We start from the raw sequence: 15,013 nt of genomic DNA, 5'->3' as shown, positions 1-15,013 counted from the left end.
AGTGGGATTTGGTAAATCAGCCATTAGGTAATCTAGATCATGTGCTCTTTGTGGATGGATCGAGGTATGGCCAGGATGGCAGGTACTACATAGGTTGGGCAGTGGTGATTAAACGTTAACTACCACACATGTCTGCTCAAGAAGTGGAGCTAAAAGACTCTGAAGATGGCTTGCAGATATGCAGATGGAAAAAACAGCCAACATTTACACTGATTCCAAGTGTGCTTTTGGGATAGCCCATGACTATGGGCCCATATGGAAAGCCAGAGACTCCTTGATCTCTTCAGGTAAACCCATTGAAAATGGGGAAGCAGTGAGGTGTCTGATGGAAGCCCTCTTGTCACTAACATGAGAGGTGATGATAGGAACGAAAGGCCACTGTAAACAGATGCAGAGGATGCAAAGGGGAAAGCCACGGCAGATCAGGTGGCAAAAATGGCTGCCAAATTACCTAAGCAGACCCCTGTCTTAAGTGGCCACAGTTCAGGTCCCTGAAATAACTCCTCCTGTCTCCCGAAAGTTCTTAAGACCTTACAGAACCAGATGGGGAAGGAGGAAAGGGACTGGTGGATGGAAAAGGGGGGACTACAAATTAGAAGGGAAACTTTACCTTCCCAGGTCCCTCTACTCCACGATGGCACAGGCAACCCATGGAGTGATGCACCAGACAAAAACTGCTATGTGTGATTAAGTACGTAGCATATAGTACGCCCCAGGGTTCAGCACTGTAACAGTCAGACATACTCAAGGATAAATGATTTGTGCCCAGAACAACATGGACAAGGTGGTTAAGGTACCCAAGAAACACGTCTTGCTTTTTCTATCTGTTTCAACGTTTGCAGACTATCTTCAACTACCCAAGGTGGGCATGTATGAGTATGTATTGATATGTGATGACTTGTTTTCAGGATGGCCAAAACCGTACCCAAAGAAGTAAAGAAGATTATGGCCGAAGTTGTGTGCAGGTATGGAGTACCTTAGATCATTGAAAGTGACACAGGTGTTCACTTCACAGGTGAAGTGAGGCAGGAGATGATGAAGGTTTTGGGTGTAGGACAGGCCTTACATGCTTCGTGCCATCCACAAAGCAGCAGTAGAGTAGGGAAAAGGAACTGAACGGGACACTAAAGTTAAAAGATTCAAAAAGCCTAATACAGTGCCTGCTGGTAGCCCTCTTTTAGTAAGGTATACGCCTAACCGTGAGACAGGCCTTTGTCCCTATAAGGTCCTTTTTGGGTCAGCCCCTAGGATAGGATTTTATTTCCCACAGCAGCTTCAGATGCAACATGGTTGTCTGGCAGATTATGTGATCAGTTTGTACAAGCATTTGACTAAAGTACATTTTCGAGTTTTTGCTTCACTTCCAGGTTTTGATAAAGTACCAGGAACCCACCCACTTATGTCTGGAGATTGGGTGGTAGAAAAAGACACGTTAGAAAAGTCCAAAAACCCTGGTTTGATGGTCCATTCCGAGTGTTGTTGACCACAAGCACAGTGAAGCTCAAAGAAAAGCATAATTGGATTGATTTCAAGGAAGTGTTGAGACTGGTTTTCCCTTGTGTGACTGTTGATCATGACTCAAAAGAATATGGAAAAATTGTATGAAAATATCGATCCAGAAAATCAGGAGCATTGATGACCTCCAGTCCCCCCATATAATGTCAACGCCAGGTAGGGAAAGATCATCTCACTTCCCCGTGCTCAAATCCAGTGTCACGGGAGGCTGTTCGCTAGGTATGGCTTGTCGTGGAAGATGGTGAAGAGGATGTCGGAGCATTGGGACAGATGTTTAGGTTTAGGGAGAGAATGAAATTCAAGGGGGGACTGTTAAAGATGTGTGAATTTTATTTGATTGTATTATACATTTTATTGTATTATACAAACTCTCCTTGCTGTGACCAGTGAGAAGCAAATCAGCACTGATATGTAGGCTGCGTGTGACGCCTATATTTAATCCAAATTGCAGTTAGTCAGTTTCTGTATTATACAAACTCTGCTTGCTGTGACCAGTGAGAAGCAAATCAGCACTGATATCTAGGCCGTGTGTGATGCCTATATTTAATCCAAATTGCAGTTACAATCAGTTTCTGTATTATACAAACTCTGCTTGCTGTGACCAGTGAGAAGCAAATCAGCACTGATATGTAGGCCGTGTGTGACGCCTATATTTAATCCAAATTGCAGTTAGTCAGTTTCTGTATTATACAAACTCTGCTTGCTGTGACCAGTGAGAAGCAAATCAGCACTGATATCTAGGCCGTGTGTGACGCCTATATTTAATCCAAATTGCAGTTAGTCAGTTTCTGTATTATACAAACTCTGCTTGCTGTGACCAGTGAGAAGCAAATCAGCACTGATATCTAGGCCGTGTGTGACGCCTATATTTAATCCAAATTGCAGTTACAGTCAGTTTCTGTATTAAACAAACTCTGCTTGCTGTGACCAGTGAGAAGCAAATCAGCACTGATATCTAGGCTGTGTGTGATGCCTATATTTAATCCAAATTGCAGTTACACAGTCAGTTTCTGTATTAAACAAACTCTGCTTGCTGTAACCAGTGAGAAGCAAATCAGCACTGATATCTAGGCCGTTTGTGACGCCTATATTTAATCCAAATTGCTGTTACACAGTCAGTTTCTGAATTAAACAAACTCTGCTTGCTGTGACCAGTGAGAAGCAAATCAGCACTGATCTGTAGGCCGTGTGTGACGCCTATGTTTAATCCAAATTGCAGTGACATCCAGTGTCAATATGAAGACGGCGAGTATTAAGGGACAGGGAAGTGGACGTGATTCTGATGGTTCACGCAGAGGCCGTGGCTCAGGGCGCGTTGCAACTGTGCCTGCTGCCAGAGCACAAGGAAAACAGTCATCCACGATACCTAAATTCATGTCCCAGTTTGCAGGGTGTCAGAAGACAACACTCTTGAAGTCAGACCAGTGCGACCAGGTGGTTGGTTGGATTGCAGCAGATAATGCTTCCACTGGGTTAAGCACCACCTAGTCCACTCTCAGTAGCCAACAGTCTGGTCAACAACACAATCCTCACCCTGATCATCCTTCCTCCCACCATGTAGAGTCTGGCCAAACAAGTGATTCTGTACTCGGATGTTCCGAGGAGCTATTTTCACCCCCATCACTTAATTTGGCCCTCTCCCCAAGCACTCTTGAAGAGGGACGTGAGATCTTGTGCCCTGATTCTCAACCTCTAGAGCCTTTACACTCACAAGATGATGTGTTTAAGGAGGTGGATGATGACGAGACACAGTTGCCATCAAGTCAACCACAATTACTGTCTGCAGAGGTTGATGAAGAGGATGATATACCGTTGTCAATCACTGAAGTTGTGTTGGGGTCAGCAAATGAGGAGGATGATCGGAGTGGGGAAGTTGAAGAGGACTTGGTGGACGATGAGGTCACTGACCCAACATGGGAAGGCGGAAACGCGAGCGAGGACAGCAGTTCCGAGGGGGAGCGATCTGCAGCACCGCAACAGGCTGAAAGAGGCCATGGGGTGGCAACAGGGAAAAGGCAGGCCACGCCAAACAGGGCCCCAAGTGTTCCACGGAGCACCCCCTTGCGGAAATCTCCCTTGCCAAGGGGTAGGTGTTCAGCGGTATGGCGCTTTTTTGCGGAAAGTGCAGAAGACAAAAGAATAGTAGTTTGCAACTTGTGCCACACCAAAATGAGCCGAGGTGTTAACAGTAGCAACCTCACCACCACCAGCATGATCCGCCACATGACAGCCAAGCACCGCAATAAGTGGGAGGAACGCCTGGGTCCACAATCTGTGTCCGCGGGTCCCACCACTGCCTCCTCTTCCCCTATGTTGGGTGACGACCAATCGCCTGTCGAAGGCGCAGGCAGGATGCCTCCCGCACTGCACCTGTACCATCGCAAGCACCATCAGCGACCACATCCACTTCCCTGTCCCAGCGCAGCGTCCAAATGTCTTTACCCCAGGCATTTGAACGCAAGCGCAAATACTCAGCCACCCACCCACAGGCCATGGCACTAACCGCCCAACTTCTAAGTTACTGACAATTGAAATGTTGCCATTTAGGCATGTGGACACCGAGGCCTTTCGCGGCCTGATGTCGGCGGCCATCCCTCGGTACTCAGTCCTCAGCCGCCACTATTTTTCCCGGTGTGCCGTCCCCGCATTACCCCAGCATGTGTCTGCTAACATCACCCGTGCCCTGACCAACGCAGTTACACATGGACAAGTGTGCTTGTGGCCAGGGACGCTACATTTCCCTGATGGCACACTGGGTGAACGTAGTGGAGGCTGGGAGCGACTTGTACCCTGGGATGGCACAGGTGCTACCGACGCCCAGGATTGAGGGCCCTACTTCCATCAGGGTTACCGCCAGCACCTATGTAAGTGGCTCCTCCTCCTCTGCCTCCGCCTCCTCCTCCACTTCCACCTCCGAATTCTCTGCGTGCAGCACCAGTCAGCCATCAGCTGGTGGCTGGAAGCAGTGTAGCACTGCTGTGGGGATGCGTCAACAGGCCGTGCTGAAGATTATATGCTTAGGGGATAAACAGCACACCGCCGCAGAGCTGTGGCAGGGGATAAGAGACCAGACTGAGCTGTGTCTCTCGCCACTCAACCTGCAACCAGGCATGGTTGTGTGTGATAATGGGCGCAACTTGGTGGCGGCTTTGGAGCTCGGCAAGCTCACACACATCCCATGCCTAGCCCACGTCTTTAACTTAGTGGTTCAGCCGTTTCTGAAAACCTACCCCAATTTGCCCGAGCTACTGGCGAAGGTGTGCCGCATGTGTGCACATTTCCGCAAGTCATCAATATCTTTAGCCGGTCTGTTGACGCTGCAGCAGCGCTTGAAATTGCCAGCTCACCGGCTGTTGCGCGACGTGAGCACGGGCTGGAACTCCACGTTACACATGTTGGCCAGGCTTTGTGAGCAGCAAAGAGCAGTAATGGAATACCAGCTGCAGGACGGTCGTCGCCTTTCCAGTCAGCTTCCACTCTTCCCAAGCGAGGAGTGGGCATTGATGTCTGACCTCTGTGAGGTGTTAAGAAACTTTGAGGAATCGACACAGATGGTGAGCGGCGATAATGCTATTGTCAGTGTAACCATCCCACTTCTGTGTCTACTCAAACGCTCGCTACTCACAATTAAGGCCGACGCTGTTCGTGGGGAAGAGTTGGAAATGGGGGAAGAAGACATGACCCTGGGATATAGCCAGAACACCCTCAGTTTGTCTTCACAGCGCGTATTGGAGGAGGAGGAGGAGCAGGGGACGGTTGCCTCCGCTACACAGGGTAGTAGCCATGGAACTTTAATTCCATCTGTTCAGCGTGGGTGGACAGAAGAGGAGGAATAGGATGAGGAGATGGACAGTCATCCTCCTGATGACGACAGCGAAGTCTTGCCCACTGGTACTCTGGCACACATGGCTGACTTCATGTTAGGCTGCCTTTCCCGTAACCCCCGTGTTATACGCATTTTAGATAACAGGGATTACTGGGTGTTCACCCTTCAGGATCCCCGCTACAAAGAGAACTTCTCATCTCTCATTCCTCCGGTGGAGAGGACGAGCAAAATGGTGCTATACCAGAAGTTACTTGTTGACAGATTGCTGCAACAATTTCCATCTGACAGCGCTGGCAGCAGAGTCCCTACTCCCTTGGGCAACCGAGGTGGGGAGACAAGGGGAACACACAGCACTTCCAGCAAAGGCAGGGCAACACTCTCCAAGGCGTGGGGTAGTTTTATGACACCCCGCCAGCACCCTCAACATGATGCACGTCCTGGTGTCACAAGGAGGGAAATGTTTTGGAAGATGGTAAAGGAGTACGTAGAACACCGTGTCAGCGTCCTCAGTGATCCCTCAGTGCCTTACAACTACTGGGTGTCCAAGCTGGACACGTGGCACGAACTGGCGCTTTATGCCTTGGAGGTGCTGGCCTGCCCTGCCGCCAGCGTTTTGTCTGAGCGGGTATTTAGTGCTGCTGGTGGCATTATAACAGATAAGCGTATCCGGCTGTCAACTGAAAATGCTGACAGGTTGACTCTTATAAAAATGAACAAGGCCTGGATTGCCCCTGACTTCTCCCCTCCACCAGAGGAAAGCCACAATTGAACATAAAGGCACTTTAAATGTGTTGTTTAGAATGTACTGTATTCCCATGCACCCCTTCCGCCACAAAAAAGGGTACATGGTTGAATCTTCCTTTTCTCATCCTTCTCGTCCATCATGTATATGCCTTCTCATATAATTTTTCGGATGGTCAGCTCACCAGCAGGCCCTCACCCATAATGTTTTAGATGGTCAGCTCACCAGCAGACCCTCACCCATAATGTTTTAGATGGTCAGCTCACCAGCAGGCCCTCACCCATAATGTTTTAGATGGTCAGCTCGCCAGCAGGCCCTCGCCCATAATGTTTTAGATGGTCAGCTCACCAGCAGACCCTCACCCATAATGTTTTAGATGGTCAGCTCACCAGCAGGCCCTCACCCCTAATGTTTTAGTGGGTCACCAGCAGGCAATCAATCATACTTTACCTCTCCTGTATAACGTTTCCTCACCCTAAATACCTATGACATACCCTGTAATTTTTTTGTACTCGTTCCAATGACAGGCTCTCTTAAGAGTACTGTATTGTTATTTATCTTCACTACCTCCCTGAGTCAGTACTGGGAAATTTGCGTGCCCCCGCCTGCCTTTCTTGGAAGTGGTAGCTGTGGCCATCCCTCAGGCTCCCTCTCCGGAATCGAGGCCTGATTCCCCATTACCCATGGCCACCATGGTAGGCGCAAAAAAGAACATCAAAAGTTGATAGAGCAGACATCCGAATAGATCGTCAGCATCACGGGGACGTGCGATCAGCTTAGAAGTTATCTAGTGTTAACAAAGCGACAGCAGGCCCTCGCCTACAATTTTTTACACGGTCAGCTCAACGTCCATTCCTCTTTCAAGTTCATTATCATCAGATGATAGTCTGGTCAACACAATCGTAATCACCGGGGGTCACGTAACTAATTAGCACGATCCACACGCTCAAAACGGCCATGCACCACCACCCACAGAATCACGAAATAGGTATCAATCTGTCAATCCTTTCTGTGTCCGGGCCGGGTAAGGTTCCCATGCGTAGTCAAATTAAGCCGCAGGCTCCACTCCTGGTGGTGCCCTTCCATCAATTAGTTTAAGTTTCAGCTTTGCAACCATACTCCCCCCGATACCCAAAGACTTTAGTTTCCCAGAAAATGCTCGGCGGGAAATGGGAATAACGCTGCCGGGGATCATCTTCGAACCTCCAACTTAAGTTGTTGATTAATGAAAACGTTCATGGCAACAAAGGTTTCGGCTGTGGTTCGGCTTGCGCCGGTACAAGAATTTCACCTCTACAGGTACAATGCGGATGCCACCGGCCGTTCCTCTTCCAATGAGTTCAGTTTGATCGTCCAAGATTCCGGTCAACACAATCGAAACTACCGGCCGTCCCTCTTAGTCATGGCCCCAGTTCCGAAAATCACGGAAATTTTTGTCTGATCTTGCTCTTTATATAAAAGTAAATATACAGGAAAGAATGTTACCTAACAATTTTTCATCTAAAATCGCTTTTATCTTCGGTTTTGTGAGTTTTATGGTCAGTCTGTAAAAGTGGCATACAACTCGGGCAACATCGTTACCAGCAGCGACATTGTAGTCCAAGATGCATCCAGACATCCTCCCCATGCTGTCCCCGACCCATTTTGGTGGTGTTTCCGTCAATTTCTGACCTTTTCCTATGAACCAGGCACCCTCCCCTCTTCAGAGCAGGGGGTGCCTGGTTTAATGCTCGAGTCCTCCCATTGACTTCTATAGGGCTCGGGTGCTCGGTAGAGCACCCGAACATCCCGGTGTGCTCGGGCAGAGCACCCGAGCATCCGAGCATCCGAGCATCGGGGTGCTCAATCTTCACTACTAGCAACCTCACCACCACCAGCATGATAAGCCACATGGCACCAAAGCACCATAATAGGTGGGCTGAACACCTGGGTCCACAATCTGTGTCTGCGGGTCACACCACTGCTTCCTCTTCCCCTATGTTACATGCTGGCCAATCCCCTGTCCAAAATGCAGGCCCAGATGGCTCCCACCTTGCACCTGGACCTTCGCAAGCACAATCAGCGAACACATCCACTTCCGTGTCCCGTGCACCCCTTCCGCCACAAAAAAGGGTATATGGTTGAATCTTCCTTTTCTCATCCTCCTTGTCCATCATGTATATGCCTTCTCATATAATTTTTCGGATGGTCAGCTCACCAGCAGGCCTTCACCCATAATGTTTTAGATGGTCAGCTCACCAGCAGACCCTCACCCATAATGTTTTAGATGGTCAGCTCACCAGCAGACCCTCACCCATAATGTTTTAGATGGTCAGCTCACCAGCAGGCCCTCACCCATAATGTTTTAGATGGTCAGCTCACCAGCAGGCCCTCGCCCATAATGTTTTAGATGGTCAGCTCACCAGCAGGCCCTCGCCCATAATGTTTTAGATGGTCAGCTCACCAGCAGGCCCTCACCCATAATGTTTTAGATGGTCAGCTCACCAGCAGGCCCTCACCCATAATGTTTTAGATGGTCAGCTCACCAGCAGGCCCTCACCCATAATGTTTTAGATGGTCAGCTCAGCTGAAGACCCTCACCCATAATGTTTTAGTGGGTCACCAGCAGGCCATCAAACACCTGGGTCCACTATCTGTCTCTGCGGGTCACACCACTGCCTCCTCTTCCCCTATGTTACATGCTGGCCAATCCCCTGTCCAAAATGCAGGCCCAGATGGCTCCCACCTTGCACCTGGACCTTCGCAAGCACAATCAGCGAACACATCCACTTCCGTGTCCCATGCACTCCTTCCGCCACAAAAAAGGGTATATGGTTAAATCTTCCTTTTCTCATCCTCCTCGTCCATCATGTATATGTCTCACCACCACCAGCATGATAAGCCACATGGCATCAAAGCACCATAATAGGTGGGCTGAACACCTGGGTCCACAATCTGTGTCTGCGGGTCACACCACTGCCTCCTCTTCCCCTATGTTACATGCTGGCCAATCCCCTGTCCAAAATGCAGGCCCAGATGGCTCCCACCTTGCACCTTGACATTCGCAAGCACAATCAGTGAACACATCCACTTCCGTGTCCCAGCGCAGCATACAAATGTCCTTGCCCCAGGCATTTGAACACAAGTGCAAATACCGAGCCACGCACCCACAGGCCATTGCACTAAATGCGCAGCTTTCCAAATTAATAGCCTTGGAAATGTTGCCATTTAGGCTTTTGAACATTGAGGCCTTCCGCAGCCTGATGTAGGCGGCTGTCCCGCGTTACGCAGTCCCCAGCCACCACTATTTTCAAGGTGTGCCATGCCCACCTTACACCAACATGTGTCCCGTAACATCACACGTGCCCTGACCAAAGCAGTTACTGGGAAGGTCCACTTAACCACAGACACATGGACAAATGCATTTGGCCAGGGACGCTACATTTCCCTGACGGCACACTGGGTCAATGTTGTGGAGGCCGGGAGCGAGTCGTACCCTGGGATGGTACAGGTGCTACCGACGCCAAGGATTGCGGGCCCTACGTCGATCAGGGTTTCCGCCCGCACCTACGTTAGTGGATCCAACTCCCACTTCTCCTCCTCGCCTCCTCTTCCACTTGCACCTCCGAATTATCCTTTTGCAGTTAGTAATCAGTCAGTAGCTGGAAGCAGTGTAGCACTGCAGTGGGGAAGCAGCAACAGGCCGTTCTGAAGCTGATATGCTTAGGGGACAAACAGCACACCACCGCAGAGCTGTGGCAGGTGATAAGAGACCAGACTGAGCTGTGGCTCTCGCCACTCAAGCTAGAACCAGGCATGGTTGTGTCTGATAATGGCCGTAACTTGGTGGAGGCTTTGGAGCTTAGCAAGCTCACACGCATCCCATGCCTAGCCCACGTCTTAAACTTAGTGGTTCAGCGGTTTCGCAAAACCTACGCCAATTTGCCTAAGCTACTGGTGAAGGTACGCTGCATGTGTGCACATTTCCGCAAGTCATCAACAGCTTTAGCCAGTCTGTCAACGCTGCAGCAGCGCTTGAAATTGCCAGCTCAATGGCTGTTGTGCGACGTGAGCATGAGCTGGAACTTGACGTTCCACATGTAGGCCAGGCTTTGTGAGCAGCAGAAGGAAGTAGTGAAATGCCAGCTGCAAAATGATCATCGCCTTTCCAATCAGCGTCAACTATTCACAAGAGAGGAGTAGACATGGATGTCTGACCTCTGTGAGGTTTTAAGAAACTTTGAGGAATCAACACAGATGGTGAGCGGCGATAACGCTATTATCAGCGTAACCATCCCACTTCTGTGTCTACTCAAACGCTTGCTGCTCACAATTAAGGCGGACGCTTTGCATGTGGATGAGGTGGAAGACATTACACAGGGTGATAGCCAGACCACCTTCAGTTTGTCTTCTCAGCACGAAGAGGGCTATAAAGAGGAGGAAGAGGAGGAGCAGGAGACGGTTGCCTCCGCTACAGAGGGTAGTACCCATGGAAGTTTAATTCCATCTGTTCAGCGTGGGAGGGCAGAAGAGGAGGAAGGGGATGAGGAGATTGAAAGTCATCCTCCTGATGATGACAATGAAGTCTTGCCTGTTGGCACACAGGGCTGAATTCATGTTAGGCTGCCTTTCCAGCGACCCACGCGTTATACGCATTTTAGACAACACAGATTACTGGTTGTTCACCCTTCTTGACTCCCTCTACAAAGATAACTATTCATCTCTCATTCCTCTGGTGGAGAGGACGAGCAAAATGGTGCAATACCAGAAGATCCTTGTTAAAAAATTGCTCCAAAAATTTCTATCTGAGAACGTTGGCGGCAGAGTCTGTAGTTCCTTGGTCAACCGAGGAGGGGAGACAAGGGGAACACACCAGTTCCAACAAAGGCAGGATAACACTCTCCAAAGCCTCGGACAGTTATATGAAACCCTGCCAGCATCCTCACCCTGATGCGTGGCCTAGTGGCACTAACTGGCGCTCTACGCCTTGGAGGTGCTGGCCTGCCTTGCTTTCAGCATTTTGTCTGAGCGGGTATTTAGTGCTGCTGGGGGCATTATAACAGATAAGCGTAACCGCCTGTCAACTGAAAATGCTGACAGGTTGAATCTTATAAAAATTAACAAAGCCTGGATTGACCATGACTTCTCGACTCCACCAGAGGAAAGCTGATGAACATAAAGTCACTTTAAATGTGTTGTTTATAATGTACTTGTGGCGAAACCAACCTCGCCACTGGGTGCTGGAGAAGCCTGGTTGCCAGCCTCTTGCCCCAGGATTTTGGGCCCTCTCATCAGCCCATGCTAAACTTAAACCCCATGGCGATTTGACTGTGTTTGTGGCATCTGAGTGCTGTTCGGATATATTGAGTGCTCAGATCCAAGCCATCTGGGGATAAGTTGAATGGGGGGGGGGGTTTCTGTTCAGTTTGATAGGAGTTATGTATTTTTGTGTAGTTTTGCTGTTGTGAATAGAGGTAATGGAGCAATGGATGCGGACAGCACACGGAGTGCTGTCCGCATCTTTTGCGGCACCATTGAAGTGAATGGGTTCGCATCCGAGCCGCCAAAACGGCTCGGATGCGGACCCAAACAACGGCCGTGTGCATGAGGCCTAACTCTGTAAAAACTGGTTTTGGGCAGAAAAGCCATGCTTTCTTTGGCCACAAAGGACTTTTACTAACTTTTGAACCCCTGGTCTAATTCGTGCCATTTTTTGATATGTTAAATGTCTGTGTTTACGGTAATGGTTGTGACATTGTATATTTGAATAGTGATTTCTGTCCTATTGTCCCCACGTGTGTATTGGCGATTTCCCTTTGTCCTGAGAGATAATTGAATTACTTCCCAATTATCTCCAGGACAGAAGACTCTGTAAAACTGTGTATTCTCCTGCCTGTGATAATTACATTAACCCATTGTGTAAGGTAATTGTATCACAGGCAGAGGGGAGGATTTTGTGTGGGAGTGTCTGAGTGTATTGTACGTGTTTACTGGTTGTCTTACAAAACCCTGTGGGTGGTACTAATGTGTAACAATGTTATATAAGAACAATAAACACACAGCTCTGGCTGTCCACTGCTTTACCCTCAAAAAAAATAAAATAAAAAAAATATATATATTTAAGCAAACTGAACAGAACCCCCCATTCAGCTTATCCCCAGATGGCTTGGATCTGAGCGCTCAATATATCCGAACAGCACAAACACAGATGCCACAAACACAGTCAAATCGCCATTGGGTTTAAGTTTAGCATGGGCTGATGAGAGGGCCCATAATCCTGGGGCAAGAGGCTGGCAACCAGGCTTCTCCAGCACCCAGTGGCAAGGTTGGTTTCCTCACAGTACTGAATACACTATATTCCCATGCACCCCTTCTTCCTTTTCTCATCCTCGTCGCATATAATGCCCTCGCATATATGCCCTTCGCATATAATGTTTTGCAGGGTCAGCTCACCAGCAGGCCCTCGCATACATTTTTTTAGAGGGTCAGCTCACCAGCTGGACCTACAGGGTCAGCTCACCTGCAGGTCCTCACCTAAAATCTTTTACAGAGTCAGCTCACCAGCAGGCCCTTGCGTATAATGTTTTCCAGGGTCTGCTCACCAGTAGGCCCTCGCATATAATATTTAGAGGGTCAGCTCACCAGCAAGCCCTCGCATATAATTTTTTACAGGGTCAGCTCACCAACAGGCCCTCACTTAATTGTACCTAATAGGTAATTTGCACGCATGCTGACTTGTTTGGATGTGGTAGCCATAGCCGTTTCCCAGGCTCCCTCTCCGGAATCGAACACTGATTCCCCCTTACCCGTGGTCACCGTGGTTGGCACTGAAAATAACATTGAAAGTTGATAGGGCAGACATCCGAATGGATTATCTAGAGTCACTAAAGCAGCAAACCCTCGCCCATAATGCTTTAGATGGTCAGATCAGCAGGCGCTTGCTCCAAATGTTTTTGAGGGTCACCAGTAGGCCATTCATCATAATATTTCAAAGCTGTGTATGATGCCCTCCTTTATGGTTTTGTGCGTATTATTGTCAGTCTGTAAAAGTGGCTTACTACTCGAACAACATCATTCCTAGCAGTGACCTGGGAGTCCAAGATGCATCCAGACATCCTCCCCATGCTGTTCCTGAACCATTTAGGTGGTGTTTCCATCAATTTCTGACCTTTTCCTATGAACCAGGCACCCTCCCCTCTTCAGAGCAGGGGGTGCCTGGTTTAATGTTCGGGTTCTCCCATTGACCTCCATTGTGCTCGGGTGCTCGGTAGAGCACCCGAGCATCCTGATGTGTTCTGCCCAATCCCCCGAGAAAATGAGCACTATGGTGCTCGATCGACACTAATGTGGTCTTCTCTGTAAGGATCATCCAGGCTGTTACCTCCTAGAGTAACCCCGTGTAGTTTGCAGCAGACACATGGAGGCCAGGGACACTGGTGCAAAGCATCATGGATAAAGTACATTTGAAATCAGGAAACAGGTCTAGGTCAGGGCAGGCAGAGTCCATGTGTATCTGAAAAATGAATCTGAGGTCATGGCAGGCAAAGTTTGTGTGTATCTGAGACACTAATACAAGGCCAGGGCAGGCAGCAAAGTATCAGAGACAGAGAGAATAGCACACCTCATTGGTTAACTAGACAACTAGGAATCTAAGACCTGGAATGGAGTGAGAGAGCAGAGCAGCATATATAGCAGAAGCTGATTACAATTAGAAGCAGCCATGCAAATACAGGCAGCAAAGAGAGGAAGGGAGTGGCGGTAGCAGAAATGAGGGAAGTAGTAGCTTAATATATAATGTTCTTAATAGCAACAGAAAAGGGACACTGATCTAACAAGCACCAAGGAATCCATCAAAACCATAGACAAGGAACAAGCCAATGTTGGGGCAAGCAGAGTATATTCAATCCAATAATCAAGCCAAAGGTCAGGGCAAGCAGCACAGGGTCAACACGAGAGTCAGGCAGAGATAAGGTGGGGCAGCAAAAGATCAAGATCTTGTAGTCAGGGAGAGATTGGGCATGGGTGTATACAGAATGTATATAGCACACCTTCATGGAGAAACTAGCAAGTTAAAAATACAATTACTCAGACACCTCCCCTGTGGACAGATGCTTTAAATACACACCGGAAGGCTGACTTAACCCCTTAGGGACTGGGCTCATTTTTACCTTAAGGACCATGCCATTTTTTTGCAAATCTGACCAGTGTCACTTTATGTGTGAATAACTTTAACCACCTCAGCCCCCCTAGCTGAAACACCCTTAATGACCAGATCACTTTTTAAACTTCTGCACTACACTACTTTCACCGTTTATTGCTCGGTCATGCAACTTACCACCCAAATGAATTTTACCTCCTTTTCTTCTCACTAATAGAGCTTTCACTTGGTGGTATTTCATTGCTGCTGACATTTTTACTTTTTTTGTTATTAATCGAAATTTAACTATTTTTTTGCAAAAAAAATTACATTTTTCACTTTCAGTTGTAAAATTTTGCCCAAAAAACGACATCCATATATAAATTTTTCTCTAAATTTATTGTTCTACATGTCTTTGATAAAAAAAAAAATGTTTGGGTAAAAAAAAAAATGGTTTGGGTAAAAGTTATAGCGTTTACAAACTATGGTACAAAAATGTGAATTTCCGCTTTTTGAAGCAGCTCTGACTTTCTGAGCACCTGTCATGATTCCTGAGGTTCTACAATGCCCAGACAGTAAAAACACCACACAAATGACCCCATTTCGGAAAGTAGACACCCTAAGGTATTCGCTGATGGGCATAGTGAGTTCATAGAACTTTTTATTTTTTGTCACAAGTTAGCGGAAAATGATGATTTTCTTTCTTTTTTTCTTACAAAGTCTCATATTCCACTAACTTGTGGCAAAAAATAAAAACTTCCATGAACTCACTATGCCCATCACGAAATACCTTGGGGTGTCTTCTTTCCAAAAT

This window comes from Bufo bufo, chromosome 2 (genome assembly GCF_905171765.1).
Source record: "Bufo bufo chromosome 2, aBufBuf1.1, whole genome shotgun sequence".
Lineage (NCBI taxonomy): Eukaryota > Metazoa > Chordata > Amphibia > Anura > Bufonidae > Bufo > Bufo bufo.
The sequence above is the reverse complement of the archived record's forward strand: the minus strand, read 5'-3'. Positions refer to the sequence as shown.